This window comes from Lupinus angustifolius, chromosome LG13 (genome assembly GCF_001865875.1).
Source record: "Lupinus angustifolius cultivar Tanjil chromosome LG13, LupAngTanjil_v1.0, whole genome shotgun sequence".
Taxonomy (NCBI): Eukaryota; Viridiplantae; Streptophyta; class Magnoliopsida; order Fabales; family Fabaceae; genus Lupinus; species Lupinus angustifolius.
The window spans coordinates 3,879,613-3,887,376 of NC_032021.1; positions in this window are offsets into that span (position 1 = coordinate 3,879,613).

Genomic DNA, 7,764 nt, shown 5'->3' on the forward strand with positions numbered 1-7,764 from the left:
TCCTAATTTTCTCATAGTGCATGCATGTTGTAGCTTGATATTTACCAAACTTTTTATTGAAAGATCATGGAAGGCTCGTGCATAAGAGAGCTTGGTCATGATTACACAAAAATTGCCAGTGATCTAAGGCATGCAGCAAATAAATGAAGTGCATGAAAACTGGCTACAATATTTCCAATACTAGTGGATTTGGTAATGTTAGGCTTTAGCGTGCTGAACGTGTATAACGACAAAAGCTAGCTAGCTTCAACTTCAATCAATAGTGATCTCATTAATACCTTGATATAACATATCAGACAAATTACCTCATGGTCGTAAAGGAAGTCTTCTCTATGACGAAATTCGTCCACTAAAATTAATGTATCCCTTATCTTATGGCCCTTAGCTAATAACATTTACACTACAATTGCACCCAATTTTGTATATGGCTAATGGCTTTATTCATGCTTAAGTGACAAAGATAAATCTGTGTTTTATAACAACAACCTATTTACAAATACACAGACTTTCAAATAATAATGTCTGGAAAGGATATCTATTTACAAATAAGTTGTTTTCATATTCTTTTTATATCAGCTTATAGGAAATTATTATGTCCACACTTCCACTTGCATATATTAGTTTTTTATTTATATATATAGAGGAGAAAAGTGTTAATAAATGTTCCCACAATGCCAAATATCGTAATAAACAGTGTCATTCAACGGCGCAATTTTGAACGACGCTGTTGAAAATGAGGCGGAAGAACATCAACATCACATAATAAAGCAGACAACAGCGCATTCTTGACAATGTGCTGTTGAACATCAGTAACGTTAGCGCTGACTTGAATGATTTAGTTTTAACAGCACATTTGATAGGAAGCGTTGTTGATGTGAATATATGCAACAACGCATACATTTAAGGAAGCGTTGTTGAAGATGACATAGTAACCGTACTTGCTTAATTATGCGTTGTTGATGTTTTACGACTTTTTAAGCGTCCAAGAAATTAATGGTGGAGTAGTAATGTGTCTCTTTGTTTGTTGAAACATTAATGGTTGAGTGATTATGTGTTTCTTGGTTGTTGAAATATTAATGGTCGAGTGGTTATGCGTTTCTTGGTTGTTGAAATATTAATGGTTAAGTAGTTATATGTCTCTTCGTTTGTTGAAATATTAATGGTTGCTCATCTATAAATATTATGGTTCACTCAATGTTCAATGTTTTAATTCATCAGTAAGCTAAGAGCCCTAAGGGTATGTTTTTATAAGAGTATGTTCATGAAGATAGGAGGAAAAAACACAAATTAGTAAAAAAAAAAAAGCAATACTTCAAAGAGTGAAAAAGAGAAAAATCACTCAGATTTGTATAGAGGAGTCGAGAAAAAAATTGTGTTTTCTGTTTCAAAATCATGTCAATGAGGTCTTTAACAAGTTTTGATTTTGCAAAAGAACTCATATTTCAGAAGGAATGTGACTATCATACAAGATTTGCGTGATATGAAGATTTGCAATTGAAAGTAAATAAAATGAAAAGGGGAATGAATTATTTAGTTCATTAAGTTCTTTCAATTTTTATTGACTTTTTCAATTATTTTGCAATTGAAAGTAAATTTAATGTTTAATATTTTATCCAGATTCGTATTAATAAACACAATTATATAGTAATAATCTATTTCATGACAACTTCATGTTAATTTAAGTAAATTCATGTTGTATAAATATTTCTCAGTTATGTAAACTGCTAATTTAACGACGCATAACTACAAATACGCTGTTAATTTGGAAAATGAGTTCAGTTTGGTATCCTCGCACCGGAGGCAATCCTGTCCGAGGCCGGGCACATCCACAGGTAAGTGGGGCTAACTCTCCCAACAGACATTTTTTCCATCCACAAAACTCGAACCCGGGTTCTTGCTTAAGGGGAATCAAGCATGTACCACTTGAACCAACGCCCGTTGGTAGCGCTGTCAATTAGATTCTAATCAACAACGCTACATATCAGTAGCGTTGTTGATGTGTCAATAAGAATAAGTAGTAAACAAAAAAATACACAACAACAATACAATCCTTAATATGCGCGGTTGAAGATGTTGATACAACAGCGCTACGCTAAATATGCCCTGTGGAAGAGATCGTGATCATAAAATGAGTAGTATACAGTTGGATACACAACAACAGTGCAATCGTTAATATGCAATCGTTAATATGCAATGTTGAAGATGTCAATACAACAACGCTACTGTTAATATGCACTATTGAAGAGGTCAATACAACAACGTTATCGTTAATATGCGCTGTTAAATGGTTACTACAGTTTAAATATCTAAAACATGATTGTTTCCTCTACGCTCTCAAACTTACTCGAAAAGAAATCCTTACACTCTCATAAACCCTCATACTCTCATAAACTGAAAAAACTTCATCAATGGCTTCTCAAAGTGGCGATCATGTATTTCACAGTGGTGACGAAGCTACACCGACTCTACAATACCATCAAATCATTTCTCAAAAAAGACCTCCACGTGTAATGACTTCCATGAAGAATGTCGTTCAGTCAAGAAGCAAAGATGTGAAGATAGAAGTTCAATGGAACTCTAAAGGCAACCATTAAACAAGAAGGGTGACAACATATTGGTAAGCTATATTGGTGTTGTTGTTAGGCAGAATCTGAAGTTAACAATAAAGAATGGAGTGATATAGTGAGTATCGTGAAGGAGCGTATTTGGAATGAAATAACGGTAAGTTTATTTTTTCAGTTTTTGTGTTTTCATGCAATGTACATATATTTGTTATGTTTTCATGCAATGTACGTATATGCATGCAATATATAATGTATATGTGTTTTTATTTCAGGCAACTTTTGATGTTGGTGAGGAGCATAAGAATTTTATCCTTGAATCGGGTGGCAAGGCTCTCCGACAATTCTAAACTGATGTCGGAAAATTACTTATAGATGTTGATGACAATGTTAACCTAAAACCTCCAACTAAATATGCAAATGTCGTTGATGAAGAGGATTGGAGGAGCTATAAGCACTTTTGTGGCTTGACAAGTAGACTTTGTTGAAGTAATTTCTCCTAAGGTATGATTTGTCACCTAATGTTCACTCATATTTTATAAATATATATTGATCTATAATTGATTGTTTTTATTGAGTATTTCAGGAAAATGTACATTCCACCCCCGTATCACCCAAAAGTCTAAGCATCTTCTGGGGATGTGAGCTCAAAGCCATCTATTGGGGATGTGAGCTCCAAGAATACTACCAACTATTGTACTCAGCTGATGGAGCATGCACAAAAGATGAGAGATGATATCAATTCCCAAGGAAGTCTACAGGAATAATGTTGATGAATACGTTGGCATGAGTAAAGTCTGGGATGTATATAAACGTGATTGTATAGGTGCAAGTGTTTGCATGGTGGTGTGTTATAATTAACTAACATTTGTGTTATATATTAGATACTTGTATGAAAATTTTATTAAGGTAAATAAGAAAAAAATGATGTTCATATCCCTACACCTTACCGCTTTGATGTCGCACGTAAAAAATGAGATTGGAGAAAAAACAGAACGAATTACAAATAATCTCATCCATCATAAAGAAGATGCAAATTTATTTCTTGCACCTTTTAATATCGGTTGAGCATTTTGTAATTGTCTTTTATATTTTTTTCTTTAGTATGTTTGATGTGTTTAACATTTCCTAACCATGTACATATGTTTTGTTAGTCAACACTGGGTTTTGGTTGCCATCAATTGGGTCAATGAAGAAATATATTACTTTGACTCATTGACATGTGTGATATGAACAACTACGCCACTATGAAAAATATGTTTTCTAAGTAAGTGAACTACTCATTTAAACTTTTAGTTACACTTTCACTTTCCTAGTTGTTTATTAATTAAGTACATTTTCTATTGTTTAGTGTGGTGAAAGTTTACAAATTGAATAATCGTGGTAGAAACAAGTTACCAAATCCCAACAAAATCAAGTGGACTCGTATACAGGTATTGACACAAATCATCTCAAACAATTATATGTGTAATGGTCAACTAATGTTATGCTTATATCTTTACTTCATTTTAATTGTAGACCTCTTGCAAAACAAACGAGGTAGATTGTGACTATTACGTGCTAAAATTCATAAAAGAGATTATTCAGTAATGGACAACTAATAAAATCAAGTTTGTTGGCAAATCATATACAGATGACCAAGTCAACCAACCAGATTAGAGAACAATGGTCAAAGTTTGTACTTGGTTTAGTTTTGCACAGATTGTAGCTTAGGGAATTCAATTAATGTTCAATGTAATGTTTATGATTTGGTCTATGTAATATATGTTTATGTAAACAGTGTAATTAATGTTTAATATATAAATTCAGTTGAAATTCAGTTGTATTCATATATTTGTCATTTGGTGTTTCTGTATGCATTCATTTTGTTGTTATGTTCTGTTTCTGTATGCATCAGTATATTTTTTGTTGTGTGCGTAACTTTGTAAAATTTGGAATAATGATCTTCGATAGCGCTTTTGTATGATTGCGCTGTTGTTATACCCATACAATAGTGATTTTTTAACAATGCGATGTTGATTATGTTGAATTCAACAGCGCATTCTCAAAAAAATGTTGTTACTTTCATTGAATTTAACAGCGCATGAACAAAAAAACATTGTTGAATACTTATCTCTCATTCATTCTTTTTTAGCTATACAAATGCACATACACTAAGAAGCACTTTCGATATGATCAAAACTATTTCCTCATTAAAAAATGAATTCGTAAAAAAATTATTCCACAACGTTGAATAATTTATGAATGGGGAGTTATTCCACAGCATTGCCTTTAGGTTGCGATGTTGATTAGGTATTATTGATACCGGCATCGTAATTATGCGCGGTTGAAGATACTATCATACCCTAAAAAATTAAAATGTTCCTGCATTCTCACACATTTATCAGCAATCCCAACACTCATTTAGTCTCAAAATCGACCTCGAAAATCATTTAACCTCAAAATCATTCACTCATTCAACACTGAAAATCATTCATTCAACACAAAAATCATTCAACACTGATTTCGAAAATCCTTCACTCGTTTAATCTCAAAATCATCATTCACGCATTCAACACCGAATTGAAAGTGGGTTTTTCTTATAGTTATTTGCATTTTTAATTACATTATATTTAGTTTGTATTGAGTTATAAATATTTTCCATATAAATAAGTGAAAGTGTATTCACTTATTTAGCTTGTATTGAGTTTAGGTTTCCGACTCATTTAGCTTATGTTATGAGTTAGGGTTTCGTTCATAATAATTCATTTGCTCTGCTTGGTGAGCTTAACTCCGAGCTTTAGGGATTTACGCTTACATTATATTTTTTTGTTAATAGAAAATGGATCGAAAATGGATGAGTGTCAATCGATTGACGAATGAGTATGAAGAATGAGTGAAATCATTTGTTAGGTTTGCAATTGAGAATACTGAAAACTCTAATAGAATTTTATGTCCTTGCTTAAGATGTTGTTACTCAAACCGAATTACTCCAAATGAGTTAAAAGGTCATTTAGTGTGTCATGGTATTGATCAAAGTTATGGATTGTGATGAGAGACATGGTGAGATGAGAGACGTTATGGATTGTGATGATGAGATGCATATGAAAGACAACTACACAAATGCATATGAAGACGATTGTTTCGAGGAAATGGCAAACATTGTCGAAGAGGATCTTCAGGATTATCCTGAGATGTTTCAGCGGTTGATAAGTGATGCTGAGAAACCATTATATGATGGTTGTACTAAATTCACAAGATTGGCAGCGATGTCAATGTTGTATAAGTTGAAATTTGTTAATGGATGGACTGATAAGAGTTTCACCGACTTGCTTGCACTTATGAAGGATATGTTGCCGAAAGATAATGTGCTCCTTTCTCGAACCTATGATGCAAAACAAATGTTACGCTCTATAGGCATGGACTACACTAGGATACATGCTAATGAAAATGCATCTTATTTTTTAATGAGTATGCTTCATTAAAGTTTTGTCCTAAATGTAATGCATCACGATATAAGAATGAAGACTCAATTCCCAAAAAGGTTGTATGGTTTTTTTTCCATCAAATCAAAATTCAAGCGTATGTTTAGCAAAGTCAAAGATGCAAAGAAGTTGAAATGGCATGATGAAGAAATGATTAAAGATGGCAAGCTTCGGCATCCTACAGATTTCCTCAATGGATAAAAATTGATTACGACTATCCTAGTTTTGGTCAAGAATCAAGAAATCCACGCCTTGCATTGTCAACTGGTGGAATTAACCCACATAGTGTTCAAAGTTGCTCCTATAGTACATGCCAGTAATGTTGGTGATATACAACTTACCTTCTTCTCTATGCTTGAAGCACAAATATGTGATGTTATCTATGTTAATTTCTGGACCTAAACAACCAGGAAATGACGTAGACATATATTTGGCTCCATTAATTGAAGACTTGAAGCAAATGTGGGAGACATGCATAAATTTATATGATGTGTATAGTGAAGATTTCCCTGCATATGGTAATCTGTCTGGATATAGTACAAAATAACATTTTGCATGTTTTGTATGTGAAGACAATACTCATTCAATGAGGTTGGAACATTATAAGAAAAATGTATTCCTTGGCATCGTAGATTTTTGCCTTGAGATCATCACTATCGACGATGGAGAAAAGCATTTGATGGAGACAATGAAGAAGGTCGTGCTCCTTTGCTGTTGAGAGGTGACCAATTATTTCAAAAGTTAAAGGGTTTGAATACTAACTTTTGTAAACCTTTTACAAAATAAATTGTCACAAAGAGGTGGAAGAAAAGGTCAATCTTCTTTAAATTGTCATATTGGAGTTCATTATATGTAAGACATTTCCTCGATGTTATGCATATTGAGAAAAAAAATGTGTTTGAAAGTCTCATTGGTACCTTACTCAATGTCCCTGGTAAGACCAAAGATGGCTTGAATGCAAGGTTGCACTTGGTTAGTATGGGAAGAAGAAAGGAATTGGAGCGATAATGAAAGGAAAATGTACATTTCTACATCCAACAGCTTATACTTTGTCGAGGAATGAGAAAAAGGAATTTTGTAAATTTATTCACGGTGTTAAAGTTCTATAAGAGTACTCTTCCAACATTCAGAACCTCGTATCAATGAAAGACCTCAAGTTAAAAGGTCTTAAGGCTTATGATTGTCATGTACTTATGGAGCATTTCTTGCCTATTGAAATACTGTCAATTTTACCTAAAAAGGTTCGAAGAAGCATAACTAGGTTATGCTTCTTCTTCAAGGCAATTTGTAACAAAATGATTGACCTTGAGAAATTACCTGCATTGCAAAGACAATTTATTTTGACTTTGTGTGAGCTTGAAATGTATTTCCCACATTCTTTTTTTGACATAATGGTTTATCTAAGCATTCATCTTGTTCGAGCACAACTATGTGGCCCTTTCTATATGAGATGGATGTACCCCTTTGAGCGTTATATGAAGACATTAAAAGAGTATGTCAAGAACCGATCAAGACTAGAGGGTTATATTGTCGAGCGATATGTTGTTGAAGAAGCTCTTGATTTTTGTATCGGATATCTTACAGATGGTAATTTCATGGGCATTCCAAAACCTCGATATGCAAAAAAAAACATTTAGTGAAGGTATTATTGGGAATGAAATATTGACTATAACAAGAACTGAATTGGAGCAAGCGCACTTATATGTTTTACATAATGCCGACGAGGTTGAGTCATATGT